General features: G+C 38.8%; 1 pseudogene; it reads left to right on the forward strand.

Moving 5' to 3' along the window:
* Positions 1-9,326: 9,326 nt before the first annotated feature.
* Positions 9,327-15,153, forward strand: LOC101148903 (tubulin beta chain-like; annotated as a pseudogene).
* The last annotated feature ends 2,462 nt before the right edge of the window (positions 15,154-17,615 follow it).

The following is a 17,615-nucleotide window of genomic DNA, read 5'->3' on the forward strand; positions in this document are numbered from 1 at the left end:
CGATGCATGCACAAGCTTCAATAACCGATTCAATAAAGTGGAAGAAAGGGTATCAGTAATTGAAGATCAAATTAATGAAATAAAGCAAGAGGAGAGGTTTAGAGAAAAAAGAGTAAAAAGAAATGAACAGAGCATCCAAGAAATATGGGACTATGTGAAAAGACCAAATATATGTTCTATTAGTATACCGGAAAGTGACAGGGAGAATGGAACCAAGTTGGAAAATACTCGTCAGGATATTATCCAGGAGAACTTCCCCAACCTAGCAAGGCAGGCCAACATTCAAATTCAGGAAATACAGAGAACAATACAAAGATACTCCTCAAGAAAAACAACCCCAAGACACATAATTGTCAGATTCACCAAGGTTGAAATGAAGGAAAAAATGCTAAGGGCAGCCAGAGAGAAAGGTCGGGTTACCCATAAAGGGAAGCCCATCAGACTAACAGCGGATCTATCAGCAGAAACTCTACAAGCCGGAAGAGAGTGGGGGCCAATATTCAACATTCTTAAAGAAAAGAATTTTCAACCCATAATTGCATATCCAGCCAAACTAAGCTTCAAAAGTGAAGGAGAAATAAAATCCCTTGCAGACAAGCAAATGCTGAGAGATTTTGTCACCACCAGGCCTGCCTTACAAGAGATCCTGAAGGAAGCACCAAACATGGAAAGGAACAACCGGTACCAGCCATTGCAAAAACATGCCAAATTGTAAAGACCATCGATGCTAGGAAGAAATCATATCAACTAATGGGCAAAATAACTAGCTAACATCATAATGACATGATCAAATTCACACATAACAATATTAACTTTAAGTGTAAATGGGCTAAATGTCCCAATTAAAAGACACAAACTGGCAAATTGGATAAATAGTCAAGACCCATCAGTGTGCTGTATCCAGGAGACCCATCTCATGTGCAGAGACACACATAGGCTCAAAATAAAGGGATGGAGGAAGATCTACCAAGCAAATGGAAAGCAAAAAAAAAGCAGGGGTTGCAATCCTAGTCTCTGATAAGACAGACTTTAAACCAATAAAGATCAAAAGATACAAGGCCATTACATAATGGTAAAGGGATCAATTCAACAAGAAGACTAACTATCCTAAATATATATGCACCCAATACAGGAGCACCCAGATTCATAAAGCAAATCCTTAGAGACCTACAAAGAGACTTAGACTCCCACACAATAATAATGGGAGACTTTAACACCCACTGTCAATATTAGACAGATCAACAAGACAGAAGGTTAACAAGGATATCCAGGACTTGAACTCAAGTCTGCACCAACCGGACCTAATAGACATCTACAGAACTCTCCACCCCAAATCAACAGAATATACATTCTTCTCAGAACCACATTGCACTTATTCCAGAATTGACCACATAATTGGAAGTAAAGCACTCCTCAGCAAATGTAAAAGAACAGAAATCACAACAAACTGTCTCTCAGACCACAGTGCAATCAAATTAGAACTCAGGATTAAGAAACTCACTCAAAACCGCATGACTACATGGGAACTGAACAACCTGCTCCTGAATGACTACTGGGTAAATAACAAAATGAAGGCAGAAATAAAAATGTTCTTTGAAACCAATGAGAACAAAGACACAACGTACCAGAATCTCTCGGGCACATTTAAAGCAGGGTGTAGAGGGAAATTTATAGCACTAAAAGCCTACAAGAGAAAGCAGGAAAGATCTAAAATCGACACCCTAACATCACAAATAAAAGAACTAGAGAAGCAACAGCAAACACATTTAAAAGCTAGCAGAAGGCAAGAAATAACTAAGATCAGAGCAGAACTGAAGGAGAGACACAAAAAAACCCTTCAAAAAATCAATGAATCCAGGAGCTGGTTTTTTGAAAAGATCAACAAAATTGATAGACCACTAGCAAGACTAATAAAAAGAGAGAAGAATCAAATAGATGCAATAAAAAATGATAAAGGGGATATCACCACTGATCCCACAGAAATACAAACTACCATCAGAGAATACTATAAACACTTCTATGCAAATAAACTAGAAAATCTAGAACAAATGGATAAATTCCTGGACACAAACACCCTCCCAAGACTAAACCAGGAAGAAGTTGAGTCTCTGAATAGACCAATAACAGACTCTAAAATTGAGGCAATAATTAATAGCCTTCCATCAAAAAAAAGTCCAGGACCAAATCGATTCACAGCCACATGCACACATATGTTTATTGCGGAACTATTCACAATAGCAAAGACTTGGAACCAACCCAAATGTCCATCAGTGATAGACTGGATTAAGAAAATGTGGCATATATACACCATGGAATACTATGCAGCCATAAAAAAGGATGAGTTCATGTCCTTTGTAAGGACATGGATGAAGCTGGAAACCGTCATTCTGAGCAAACTATCACAAGGACAGAAAACCAAACACCGCATGTTCTCACTCATAGGTGGGAATTGAACAAGGAGAACACTTGGACACATGAAGGGGAACATCACACACAGGGGCCTGTCATGGGGTGGGGGGCAGGGGGAGGGATAGCATTAGGAGAAATACCTAATGTAAATGACGAGTTAATGGGTGCAGCAAACCAACATGGCTCATGTATACCTATGTAAAAAACCTGCACGTTGGGCACATGTAACCTAGAACTTAAAGTATAACAAAGAAAAAAAAAGTTCATACCACCTGGGAGGCTGAGGTTGTAGTGAGCTGAGGTCTAGCCACTGCACTCCAGCCTAGAGACAGAGCGAGACTCCATCTCAAAAAAAAAAAAAAAATTCATGCCTTCTCTCCTAGCAATTCTGCCATAACTGCTCTTAATCACAGTATTATGTGTAATGGAGAAAAGTGGCAACAGCATACATGTCTGATGGTGATGGCTGAAATGAACTGTTACATCATAAAAATTAAAAAATAATAATCATGTAAAGATTTTAATACATTATCTGTCACACAGGAAAGACTCAAAGGTTTGTTCTAAGTATTACTGTATTAGTTTGTTAATAAGAATTGCTCTTGGGCAGATGAGAATAATTGCAAAAAGACCCTAAATATTCTAAGTATAGACTGTCATTATAATTCATAATTCCTAATAAGTCATGCCATTAAATGCCACAAGTAATTTTAATGCCATTCATTTATAGTTTTAAATGTAAAAATGAGAAAGCCAAAGAAATACTGAGCTATTCAGAAGACAAATTGTTGTGTAACATATCACATTAATATAAAGTGTGACTGAAAATATACCTACCCATGTTTTAATTATAAGAAATTTAATAAATCAGTCAAAAACTATTTTAAGTGCTATTGACAAAGACTCTTCCTTGACCTAACTCTAAGTCAGTCTTCTCTGAAGTCTTCTAAACTAAGCTCTGACTTTTGGGCTTTTGGGTTCATCTGGTTTAGTCCAGTTCTAGCAAGAATCCTGCTGGATCAGGTTAGCAAAAATCCGCCACCCTTGATATCTGATCAAATTCCCCACTTCTCCCACCCTCAATATCTTATCACTCTGGCCCGCCTTCAGCAATCATCCTGGCAAGTGGGCTTAGCGAGCATTATTCTCACCCCTGATGTTTCCTCTTAGTAATTTTCTATCCGCTTGACGACCTCACCCCCCACCCCAACTCCTTGGCTAGAAATCTCCACTTGTCGTTATTGTATTTGGAGTTGAGACTGATCTCTCTCTTACCACAAAACCCCTTTGTAGTAGGGAAGTCTTCTCTACCGTCTTTATCAAGTGTCATGAATAATATTTTTCTTTAACATAGACATGCCAGAAAATGTGCTTCATTTTACAAAAGATCTGTGTTAAGGAACCAACTTCTGTTAAATGATGAGGATGCTATTTGCACTTTCTGCTAACAATGAAATATTGTGCAATTAGCATAGAGGACTATTTGAGTGGATTGAGGGATGAACTGCATAATGAGAAGCTAATTACAGGGAGAGATCCTCTCTGCAGATATTTGTAGAATATTTTCGTTTTGACAAAAATTCAGAATATTTATCTGGCATTTACATAAATCAGTTGATGTCTGGGATGAAATTGTACAGGAAAAGATTGTTATCCTAAACCAAGAGGAAGTATTCTCTGTGCCCGTTATTTCATAATTAAATTTCATGTTCTCTTGTAATCAACCAAAATATAAATATTGATTTTGCCACCTGTGTTTTTAAGTACAGCTGAGAAAGACTTATCTGAAATCGTTTTTCACCCGAAAGTATGTGTAATCTGTGGACTGTTAAGGAACTATTTTCTAACTCTTGAAGTTTGTGATAAACAATTTTTTGCCCGTGAGACAATAAGTTAGAATCACTAAATGAGTAAAACACTTAGTTTACATTATCTTCCCTGTATTTAATGATTCAATCTCTGTTTCTGTGTGTTTAAAAATTTCTCAGAAAATACGACAACAGCAACACGTTCCCGCCTCTCTTGGCTCCACCCTATCTAACCCCCTCAAGAAGCTCAATAGTCACTAGAACCTTCTGAAGTTGACCCAGGAAAGCTAGGCTATAATAAACAAACCATGAATATCGATGAGGCACATACTTTGAAACTTATGTTACTTTTAATAAGTCTAGGTTTTAATTAAATGAATTTAGAAACTGATTGTGGTGTATAGGTTTATAATTGATTATTGTATATTACAAAGCAAAAATCAGGTTCCATAGTCTAACACCAGTTTGACAATGGGCAGAAGATATGACATCCAGACTGCTCCCAGAATATCTCTTTTGAATGTTCATGATAAATACATTTGAAACTTATTATAAATAACTGTAACATAAATTTATTTTTATACAATACCTTGCAATTTCCAAATTACCTCTGCATATGTTATTGCCTTCCTCACTACACTGTGAGCATCTTAAGAACAGAGATTTCTGTTCATCTATATTATAGCCTTAAGTTTCTTGGGTTCCATGGGTACCCTCTTGCAAGTTCCTGAGGTGCTACTTAGTAGCCCCAAACATTCCTCCTCATTAGACCAGATCCCAATTTTACACGCTCTTCTATTGACTTCTAAATTTAATAATCCCAGTCTTTTTTCTTTTTCCCAAGCCCTAGGGGAAAACCTGCTTCCTGCAGTTACCACCTTTGCCCTAAGATTTGAAGGTGTCCTCTCCAAAATTCAGGTGTTGAAACTTAATGGCCAATGAGATGATAGTAAGAGGTGGAACCTTTAAGAGGTGATTAGATTTTGAGGGCTCCTCCATCATAAGTGGTATTAAGACCCTTATAGAAGGGGCTTCATGCATTGTTCCGGCTCATTTGCCCTTCTGCCTTCCTCCATGTGAGGACACCATGTTCCTCTTCTCCTGAGGATGCATAGCAAGGCTCCATCTTGGAAGCAGAGAGCAGCCCTCACCAGAAACCCCAACCTGACAATGCCTTGATCTTAGATTTCCTAGCCATCAGAAGTGTGAGGAATAAATTTCTGTTTTTCATAAACTATCCAGTCTCATGTATTTTGTTATAGCAGCACTAAAACACTCTTTGAATCACTACTTTTACCTATTTAAATGTTCAGTTCCCTAAAAAGTGATTGGTAATTCCTCATATTAAAGCCTGTTAAACTAACTGGTATGATTTTTCTTTCTTGATTGGACCCTGACTAACAGAAGAGAGAGAATTGCAATACTGTCAGAAAGACTGGAATGATCGTATTGGCTGAGTTTATTATTTTGAAAGCTTAACACTGCACTTTACATCCAGGTCTTTGTACATAAATCCTTTTTTAATGGACTTTTCCACTGGAAACTTGCTATTGAGTTGCATCAACTCAAACATCCCACTTCTTCAACTGGTGAACACTTTAGGGCTTCTAATAATTATTATACACTTTCTGATACTGGCTAATTTTTTTTGAAAACAGATGCCTGCGGCTTCAGTTTTACCACCTTGTTTTGTGAGTGACACTGTAAAGCTTTTTTGTTCTTATGGCCAAGAGGAGAAAGAGAAATAAATGAAGAAACTAACACAAACTTATTTCCTTTAGTCCCTTTCCTTAATGAAAAGGAAAAGAAATACACAACACCAAGAGTCCAAGCCTGGTTATCAGCTGCATTGTAGAAGAAATGGTCAGGTGAATAGGTCTTTTGCTTGTTAGGGAGTTTTATTGAGCACTTCGGAAAAAAACTCAGTTCTCTGTGTATTGAAATGGAAAAATAGTGTCCAACGTCGAGGTCTCTCTTGAAAGAAAGTGTTTCAAATATTCTGAAAAAATGTTTCTGAGGGGTCAATTTCTGAAGCTAGTTGATTTAGTTTCTTTTGACCTAAAAACAGGCAAATAGTATGGGGAGTAAGGTATTGCACACACTGTTTTTAAAAACAGAGTTTTGTTGTGGCCTAACTCATGTCGGCCAAATAATTCCTATCTATAAACAGTCCACCAAGTCCCATCTATAAACAATCTACCAAAGTTGTGACTAGATAGAAAGACTAAGCATTATCATTTTTATGGTCCTCCTTGCAATATTCCCTCTTTTCACCATTACAACCAATTATTCTTCTTTTTAGAAAAATTTTCTGTAATTAACATTTTCGAGGAAAGTCTTAAAATGCTTTCAAATCACTACTTTCTAAGAAAAGAATAAACCTCTGAAAATCACATGACTTTCTTATACCTCCAGTTCCAAATGCAGCGTCCACACTATATCTCTCTTATTCAATAAGCATTTTTAGTCACCTACTATGTGCCAGGCCTGTGTCACTGCGCCAAGGGCTGAAAACAGAGAAAACCCAGACCTAGACCTGCCTCAAGAAGCTCACAGCCTCTTAGGTTGGATAAATGGCTATGCAAGACAGTGAGATATGATGACTACCTAAAGAGATGAACAAATAGCTATGAAAGTCCAGGAGAGGGCAAGATACATCTCAAGTGGGGAAGATCAGAATTGGAAGAGGTGACATTTGGATTAACTTAATGCTAGTGTATTTCATCACACAGACACATGGGTGGCATGTTAACTGTAACAGGATGCATGAGGCTTACCTGAGTTAAGGCTTAAAATAAGATCTACCCACAAGATAGGAACTGAACTTAGGGAAATTAATCTAGTTCTAGGTTCTCTTTCTTAGAGTGTGGCCCAGCAGTAATTGTATCAGAAAGACTTGCCTACTTCTTAAAAATGTAGATTCCTATGACCAATTCCCAGGGTTTCTGATATATTGACTGGAGTGAGTGAATGCAAAAATCTATTTAACTCATGCTGCAGTTGATCACTATCCTGTCTAAATTTGCAAGGATTTGTCAAGCAACAGGTGGGAGTGCAGAAAGCTCAAGTTAGGGACATCCAATATAACAAAATTAGATATTCTGACGGACAGGTGGAGACAGAGCAAGGACAGTGCCAGGGAACCCAGGAGCAGGCAAGATTGCATATCCAAAGAGACCTGCAGCAAGGCATCCTGTCCCCTCCATATTGCCCTGGGTATTGGGATTTCAAGTTTAGGACTTTCTTCCAGGTGAGAATATAGGGAGAAAGCCAATTGGAGATAACAAAGTAAATCACACAGTTTTGTGGTGTGTGTGTGTGTGTGTGTTTTTGAGACAGAGTCTCACTCTGTCACCCAGGCTGGAGTGCAGTGGCACAGTCTCAGCTCACTGCAACCTCTGCCTCCTGGGTTCAAGTGACTCTCCCGATTCTCCTGCCTCAACCTCCCGAATAGCTGGGATTACAGGTGTGCGCTGCCATGCCTGGCTAATTTTTGTATTTTTAGTAGAGATAGGGTTTTGCCATGTTGGCCAGGCTGGTCTCAAATTCCTGGCCTCAAGAGATCTGCCCACCTTGGCCTTTCAAAGTGCTGGGATTACAGGCATGTGCCACTGTGCCTGGCCAATAGCACAGTTTTAAAGTTTTCTAGGCAGTGTGTCAAAAAAAGGATGTGGGCACTAATCGAACTTACCCATGATTTGGTTCCTAGGAATGGGGGCAAGATAAAAATGCCAGAATCTAGTTATGAGAAGCAAGACCAGAAGCATATCTTTTTCTGGTTTTAATTCTGGTTCTTTAATATTAGGTTGGTGCAAAAGTAATTGTGGGTTTTGCTATAGAAAGTAAAGGTAAAAACCGTAATTACTTTTGCACCAACCTAAATAGAATCACCTAAGAAGCTTTATAAAAACATGTACTCCTAAGAGTCACACTGGACTTAGAAAATCAGAATGGTTAAGACAGAAATGTGAATTTTTATAAGCTCTTCTAGGTAATTCTGGAAATTATTCAAGTTTAAAAAGCAATAAACAAGGACTCCTTTTCTCTGCCCACAACCACCACAGCCCCCACCAATCACAGGTCACAAACAGAGCCTGCAGTAGGAATCCTGTGGCAGATACTGGGAAGAAAAGAAGCCTGTGGATCAAGCAGTTAACATAAAAATCTCACGGCAAGAAGAAATGCCAGCTTGCAAGTTCTGTGAGTCTTGCAGCAAACAAGATATTTCCAGCACAGAATGCCAGCAAAGTTTCTTGTTGCTGTTGTTTTGTTTTATTATAGTATTTAAAATAGTTCTTCAGCATATCAATACTTAAAATAGTAAAAATCCCATTGTCCCTGTCTTAGTGTGCTCCAGTTGCTGCAACAAGATATCATAAACTGAGTGGCTTATAAAGAACAGAAATGTATTTTTAACAGTTCTGGAAGCTGGGAAGTCCAAGATCAAAGTGCCAGTAGATTTGGTGTTTCTGGACACCCAATCCACATTGGGAGGACCTAATCAGCTTACAAAGGCCCATCTCCTAATACCATCAGGTTGGAGGTTAGGATTTGAGCATTTGAGCATTAGAATTTCAAGGGGACACATTCAGACCAAAGCAGGCCCATTCTCTTACTCCAGCTCAACAGAAGAATCTCATTTACAGACATCACTGAGCCTTCTCCCTGTCTGAATTTTTTTTTTTTTTTTTTTACCTAGTGACTATTGACAAAGAGCAGTGTTGAATATGATACTAACTTCAACCAAACAACATTGGCAGCATGTAGAGTATTTGCTCATTCCATGGTCTCATGTCACATCACGCTATTTTTAAATCAAATTCTGCTTTTAATCTTTAGTTTTAATTTACCTTTATCTGAAACATAAATGTCATTAATCACGTAGAAGGAAAGTAGGAGCTAGCAGGATAGTAATCTAGCTAAGCTGCAAGCAAGTGAAGCTTTTTTGTAAGGAAAGAGCTGTAGAATCACAAGACAATCTGTATCACAAACCAGCAAATATATGCTAAATAGTGTCTAATTTCACGGGGTGCCTCCCAATTGAAATTGAGCCAGGCCACCTGATTCCTTATTCCACTGGTAAAGACCATCTCATGTGAACCAGCTGCCATGGATGTGGTTCAGAAAGCTGTCCCTGAAAAGAACTCTGGGCCATCTGTGCTTACAGTTCTATTAATAGAATGTTCTCCAAATCATAGACCTTCATCTGCAACCTCACATCAAGACTTTCTCAAACATGAGACCCGGAGAACATCACTCATCAGCATTCTTTGTGATCTATTGGGAAGGCACCATGATTTGAAGGCAAGGGTCAAAGGTGGGGTGGGAGCCGGATGAGACTGTGAACTCTCTGAAGCCAGGGGCATTCCTTTTCCCCCTTACCTCGCCAGGGTCAGGCCTTGTGATGACACAATTGTGTGTTGAGTTGTACTGAAGCATTTTGTAAGTGCCAAGCCAGTGGAAGCAGCTTTACAAGGTTATTACATAATGGGAAATGTCGTGTTCATTATTAAAGGAAGATGAGGAAAGGGAGGTTCATCAGTTAAGTAACTTCTCCACGTTGACACATCCTGAGTAGTAGGGCCAAGATTCAGACACGGGTTCTCGGACTCCACACCTGAATTTGATGGCCTGCACCGTCTCATACGTTTTTGTTTTCCGTTCATTTTGGTTGTACTTGGGAACTTCGACTTTGATTATGATTTATTTTTCTTGAGCCAACCCTGATGGAGTTTTTTATGACTCTAGAAGAAGGTGAAATGACTAATACAAGGAAGCTGAAATAGCAATAACATTTCTTAAAATTAATTGTTAAGTAATATAGAGGCTTAAACCATATAGAAATAATAGCAGATGACATGAGACACCAGATGGAGTTCACCTAGGCACACAATGCCTGTCTGATAAACTTAAGAGAAATTGTAGAACACACTAAAAGAAAAAAATGGAAAAAATAGTCATAATGTTTAGATCTTTAAAAAAAATATTTTGCTAAGGCCATCATTTTCTCTTTAAGACCATAGAAAATTAGTGGCTACCAGAAACATTGCAAAGATAACTAAAGATATTGATATGAAACATGGAAGCAGCATCCTCATACTTAATGTGCTGCTAACGAAATAAATATAAGTAAACCAAGGCTGACTACATATCCCTTATGTTATTTTCCCACCATGGTTCTAATCTTAAGAACATCAAATATATGAGACATGATGAGTGACAATGACAAAGATACTTTGCAATACAGTCTAAACCAAAGCATATGGCATGTGACATATATAGATATGTATAGATCCATTTATTGATATGTGTGTATATATATCTATGTATCTGTATCTCATATGACATATAATAACATACTGCCAAGAACAAGAGTAGAAGTTATTAAAATATGTAAAAAAAACTAATACAAAAGTTAGAATACAAGTCAAGAGAACAAATAATCTAAGAAAAATGGGAATATAGTTTCTTCAGTTTTTTATTCATATGCCAGACAGTGCTAAGTGTTAGAGGTTAAGGATGTGTAACATCTAGTTCACTTCTATATATGCTTACAGTTTGGTAAAGAAGATAAAAATCTGTTAAGCAATGCCTTACACTAGTGGAAAAATTAGAAAAGACTTCCAGATTGGGTGCAGTGGTTCACACCTGTAATCCCAGAACTTTGGGAGGCCGAGGCAGGCAGATCACTTGAGGCAAAGAGTTCAAGACAAGCCTGGCTAACATGGTGAAACCCCATCTCTGCTAAAAATACAAAAATTAACCGGGTGTAATGGCGCATGCCTATAGTCCCAGCTAGAGTTCAAGAATCACTTGAATCCAGGAGGCAGAGATTGCAGTGATCCAAGATTGCACCACTGCACTCTAGCCTGGGCGACAGAGGGAGACTCTGTCTCAAACAAACAAACAAACAACAACAGAAAGACTTCCAAGAGATTGTAAACAAACATGTAAAGTAGAAAATTAGACCAATGAGAATTCTTGAAGTATATTTTGAAGAGTTAAAAAAGCCCAAAAAACAAAAAGGAGAAAATAAATGATTTAAATGTCTCTTTTTAAATGTAAGACAAAGGCAATAAAGCTGTTCCTGTAACCAAATTTCTGTTTAGTAGCTCTGTATTGTTACCACAACATGCCAATGAGAACTCTGGTTCCACGGAGGAAAACCTTTTCTATGACCCTCTAGAATAGCAAACTCAGTGCCAATGGGGGAATTACAGAGTTCTTTTATGGTTTCCTGTGTTTTGTCTGTTTGTCAATATTAATGCTAAGGACGTTAATTGAGATACATGCTTCTAATTCCCCTTACTTGTATAGAAGTACTGTAGATTAGAGAAAGGATTTCCAAAACTGGGGGAAAAAAGAGTCCCTAAAAGGCAGCACCATAAAGAATTGTAAAAGAGGAGAATCATGTCCTCAAATGTTAAAAGAAGACTTATGGATTAGCCAAGGAAATTCTCACCTTTAAAGAAAAATGAGACATTATGTCAATGATTATGGGTAGGTGGGAGAAAGACAGAAATGCCTCAGAATTGTCTGGATGGTTTTATAAAACCACACCACACACTACACACATGCATAAACACACACACACCACACATATGTACCTGTATGATCTGATGTGCTTATGACAGTGGCATGATCTCATGACTCAGAACCAGGGCAATGATGAACCACTATCATTAGGGAAATATGTCTTATCCCTCAGGTGTGCTGGAGATCACAGAGTTATTTAAAAATCAGAGGGCAAGCAGCAGAAGAACTAAGGCAAAAGGAGATGCCTTGTGATATACATTAACAATAACAGTTAAAGCAACAGAATCAACTCCCACCAATGGAAGAGTAGGGTAAGAGTAGGATACCCTGGTACTTGCCTCACTGAAAATCATCTAGAGCCAATTTAAAAGGAAAGCACAAACAACCCTCCAAAACAAATCCAACATAATCATTTTGTGAAGGGCAAAAACAGCCCCCAAATTACAGAAATGATGCATTTTTTAATTCAACAAAAGACAAGACCAGGAAAAAAATGAGAACAGAGGGCTATAAGTGAAATTTTTGATATTATGCACTTATGAGACACTGAAATGTGCAATCCATTTTATTTATTGCTGTAGAAAGTAGTATGTATATTACTTTATAGTAGAGTTCTACAGGTAGAAATTTTATAATTGAAGTAGATATTAATTATTACACATAAATGTTACTATTTTTTATTTGAGTTTGGTTATTTTTAGTTAGAAACTGCCTATAGTTTAACCCTGATAACACGGTTAAATTTTTACTTACAAATACAGTAAACTAAAAGGGCTTTTTCATTCTAGCCTGCCCATATTGTGGGCTTATGTTTTCACCCTCTGCAATATTCCAAACTTGTCTTTAAAGGAAAAAGAGACATTCTATCAATGATTGTGGGGAGGTAGGGGAAAGACAGAAACGCCTTAGAATTATCTGGGTGATTTTACAAAACCACACCACATGGACGCACACGCGTGAGCAAGTGTGCATACATGCATGTGCGTACACACACACAGACGTAGAGGTCCTATTTCTTCAAAGTAAAAACAAGTTGAATGTTCATACTCTGTATCAGAAAAAAATACCAAAAGTTTAATGAAGAGCTTACTCCCCTTTTGTTTTAATTTATTGAAATCATCTATCTATACATATTTTTAATTGTCAACATTATTTTGGATTTTATCTTTCCAACTACTGTTTTCTTGTTGCTCCTTGAAGAAATTATTTTGGGGAATATGAAGCTTCTTGTTTACAGATTTGCAGACCCTTTGATAACACAAGAGGATGACAGAACTGCCTCAGGTTATCTTCTGAGCTGGCAGACTTCTCAAATTTGCACAGACACAACCTTTAGTGACCTTTGGAGCTCTGAAACTACATGAATCATCATTAAAGGAAAATTGAACCAAAGCCACTGGGAAGTTCCTTTTTCAGAGGATTAATTTCGCTTTGTTTCATACATAAGCAATGAAGGTATGTATAGATCCATGTCATTTCTCAGGTCAAGTTAAACTGTCCTGTGATTTAAAAGTTATAGTAAGTACATGATTTTATTTGAAACTCTATATAGCTAATAAAGACAAAGAGAACAGCTAATTCGAAATTGCCTGCACAAGAAAATTAAAATTTCCAAAATCTACTATAATTTTGTCACTCTAAATGAAGATTCATGTGACATGTTGGACTCCCATACAGAAGACTACTTCAGGATTGTCTTTCTATAATTACGACTTTCACTTCATTAATAATTATAATGCCTTTTCCTATATGCATCTGTCCATCAGCAAGTGAAGACAGGAATTGCCTGACCTTACACGAAAAATAAACTCTCAATTCAAATCATAATGAAGTTGGTAAAACAGTTTGGCTTTAGGGAGATGAACATGATGTATTGTGGGGAAAAAAGTCTCTTATTACTAAGGTATATTTTATCCCCATATAAAGTAGCAAAATAATATTATTTATTCATAAACAAAAAGGAGTGATCTAAAGGTTTTCCCAAGTTATTTTAGGTTGGTGCAAAAGTAATTGCAGTTTTGCCGTTATTTTGATGGCAAATAATATTAACACATCAACATATATAGGATATCAGATCTGAATTTAAAAGGTCAGTTTATAAATTGTATATCGTTCTCTCCAGATACAAAGTGGATTCCAGCACTCTGCACGCCTGAGCCTCTGCGCCTGTGACTATCCTGCCGCCTCTGTCCTCACTGCTGCCACCTTGAGGGAGATCGTGCACCTGCAGGCTGGTGAGTTTGGCAACTAGTTCTACGGGGTGATCAGTGATGAGCATGCCATCGAGCCTACTGGCACTTAGCATGGGGATAGCAACCTGCAGCTGGAGTGCATCAGTGTGTACTACAGTATGAGACCACCGGTGGCAAGTATGTGCCCCACGTTGAGCTCATGGATCTGGAGCCCAGCACCGGGGACTCCGGTGTGCTCAGGCTCCTTCGTGCAGATCTTACGGCTGGACAACTTCATCTTCCATCAGAGTGGTGCTGGAAACAACTGGGCCAATGGGCACTACGCAGAAGGTGCGGAGCTGGTGGATTCGGTACTGGACATTGTGAGGAGGGAGGCTGAGAGCTGTGACTGCCTGCAGGATTTCCAGCTGACCCATTCCCTAGGAGCAGGGACTGGGCCTAAGAGGGGTACCCCTCTCATCAGCAAGATCCCAGAGAAGTATCCAGACAGGATCTTGAACAAGTTCAGTGTGCCCTTACGCAAGGTGTCAGACATGGGGGTGGAGCCCTAAAACATCACCTTCTCAGTCCACCAACTGGTAGAAAACACAGATATGACCTATTGCATTGATAATGAAGCTCTCCGTAACGTCTGCTTCAGAACCCTAAAGCTGACCACACCCACCTATGGTGACTTGAACCACTTGGTGTCTGCTGCCATAAGTGGGGTCACTACCTGCCTAGGCTTCCCCAACCAGCTCAATGCTGACCTGCAGAAGCTGGCTATGTACATGGTCTCATTCCCTACCTGCACTTCTTTATGCCTGTCTTCACCCTGCTGACCATCCACAGCAGCCAGCACTACCAGGCCCTCATAGTGCCTGAGCTCACCCAGCAGATGGTTGATGCCAAGAACATGATGGTTCCCTGAGACCCCTGCCATGGCCACTACCTAAAGGTGGCCACAGTGTTCACGGACTGCATGTCCATGAAGGAGTTGGATGAGCAAATGCTTAATGTCCAAAACAAGAACAGCAGCTACTTTGTTGAGTGAATCCCCAACTATGTGAAAACAGGTGTCTGTGACATCCCACTCTTGGGGCTATAAATGTCTGCTACCTTCATCAGCAACAGCGTGGCCATCCAGGAGCTGTTCAAGCACATCTCTGAGTGGTCATGTTTCGGTGCAAAGCCTTTCTGCCTGGCACATGGGCAAGAGCATGGACTAGATGGAGTTCACCAAGGCTGAGAGCAACATGAACAACCTGGTGTCCCGGTACCAGTAATACCAGGACACCTCAGCCAAGGAGGAGAGAAAGGTTGAGAAGGAGGCCAAGAAGAAGGTGGCCTAGAGCCTTCAGACATGGACACTGGGTAAAGTGGGGAAGCAGTGGGAATTCTATTTACTCACAATCTTTTCTCTGATAACCAGGTCTCACTGTGTGTACACTTGGAGCTCTTCCCGACTTCATAGCACACACTGTACAGACACCATCATTAACAGCATTTTCATAGTGAAAAGGAAGTGCATCCCCCAAGAACCATCTCAAATTCATCTCTGTTGGCCAGGCGCAGTGGCTCACACCTGTGATCCCAGCACTTTGGGAGTCCAAGGCAGGTGGATCACCTGAGGTCAGAAGTTTGAGACCAGCTTGGCCAACGTGGTGAAACCCCATCTCTACTAAAAATACAAAAAAATAGCCAGGCATGGTGGTGCATGCCTGTAATCCCAGCTACTTGGGAGGCTGAGGCAGGAGAATCTCTTGAACCCAGGAGGCGGAGGTTGCAGTAAGCCAAAATCATGCCACTACACTCCAGCCTGGGCAACAAGAGCAAATCTCCATCTCAAAAAAAAAACAAAAAGTTAATCATTTGTCTCTGTGAGGCTTTGCAAGTTTCAAAGCATCCTCGGCATTCTCAGGGAGCTTTCTCTCCTGAGCCTCTGGGATGCATCTCAATCAATTTTATTGCATTTAGTTTGTAGAATGGGTAAATTTGGACAACATGTCAATATCCTAAAACACTGAAAATCCTAAATCCTTGAGGGTGGAAGTTCTTATCACTTCAAACGTACTAGTGCAGGACCTGGATATAGTAGGTGCATGATATTAAAAAAAAAAAAAATCAAAGTAGAGATCTTTCACCTCCCTAGTTAGCTGTATTCCTACATAAATTATTTTGTGTGTGTGTGGCTATTGTAAATAGGATTGCATTCTTGATTTGGCACTCATCTTGAATGTTGTTGGTGTATGGAAATGCTACTGTTCTCTGTACACAGGTTTTTTGTGCCCTGAAACTTTGCTGAAGTTGTTTATTAGATGTAAGAGCTTATGTGCAGAGACTCATTAGGGGTTTTCTAAGTATAAAATCATGCTGTCTGCAGAGCAAGTTTGACTTCCTCTCTTTCTATTTGGATGCTTTTTATTTCTTTCTCTTGCCAAATTGCTCTGACTAGGCCCTCCAATACTACATTGAATAGGAGTGGTGAGAGTAGGTATCCTTGTCTTATTCCAGTTTCAAAAGGAATGCTTCCAGCTTTTGCCTGTTCAGTGTGATGTTGCTGTGGGTTTGTTATAGATGGCTCTTATTATTTTGAAGTATGTTCCTTAAATGCCTAGTTTGTTGAAGGTTTTTAACATGAAGGGATGTTAAATTTTATCAAAAGCCTTTTCTGCATCTATTGAGATGATCATGTGCTTTTTGTTTTTAGTTCTGTTTACGTTATAAATCACATTTATTGATTTGCATATGTTGAACCAATCTTGCATCCCAGGGATAATGCCTACTTGACTGTGGTTAATTAGGTTTTTTGATATGCTGCTGGATTCAGTTTGCTAGTATTTTCTGGAGGATTTTTGCATCTATGTTCATCAAGGATATTGGCCAGAAATTTTCTTTTTTGCTTGTGTCTTGGCCAGGTTTTGGTATCAGAATGATGTTCATCTCATAGAATGAATTAAGGAGGAAAAATCAGAGATGTCACAAACAAATAGAAAAACATTCCATGCTCATGGATAGGAAGAATCAATATTAAAATGGCCATACTGCCCAAAGCAATTTGCATATTCAATGCTATTTCTATCAAACTACCAATGACATTCTTCAGAGAATCAGAAAAAAAAAACTTCTAAAATTCATATGGAAATAAAACAGAGCCCAAATAGCCAAAGCAATCGTAAACAAAAAGAACAAAGCTGGAGTCATCACATTACCTGACTTCAAACTGTACTACAAGGCTACGCTAACCCAAACAGCATCCTACGGTACAAAAACAGACACATAGACAAATGAAACAGAATAAAGAGCCCAGAAATAAAGCCACACACCTACAACCATCTGATCTTCAACAAAATCAACAAAAACAAGCAATGGAGACAGGACTCTCTATTCAATAAATGGTGCTGGAATAACTTGGCTAGCCATAGACAGAGGGTTAAAACTGGACCCCTTCCTTACACCATATACAAAAAATCAGTTCAAGATGGATTAAGACTTAAATGTAAAACCTAAAAGTATAAAAATCCTTGAAGAAAACCTAGGCAATACTATTGTATTGCCTAGGTTTTACCATTGTATTGCCTACATTGTATGTAGGACATAGGCCCTAGCAAAGATTTCTTGATGAAGACACCAAAAGGAATCGCAACAAAACAAAAATTGACAAATGGGACCTAATTAAACTAACAAGATT

The sequence above is a fragment of the Gorilla gorilla genome, chromosome 5, assembly GCF_029281585.2.
Source record: "Gorilla gorilla gorilla isolate KB3781 chromosome 5, NHGRI_mGorGor1-v2.1_pri, whole genome shotgun sequence".
Taxonomy (NCBI): Eukaryota; Metazoa; Chordata; class Mammalia; order Primates; family Hominidae; genus Gorilla; species Gorilla gorilla.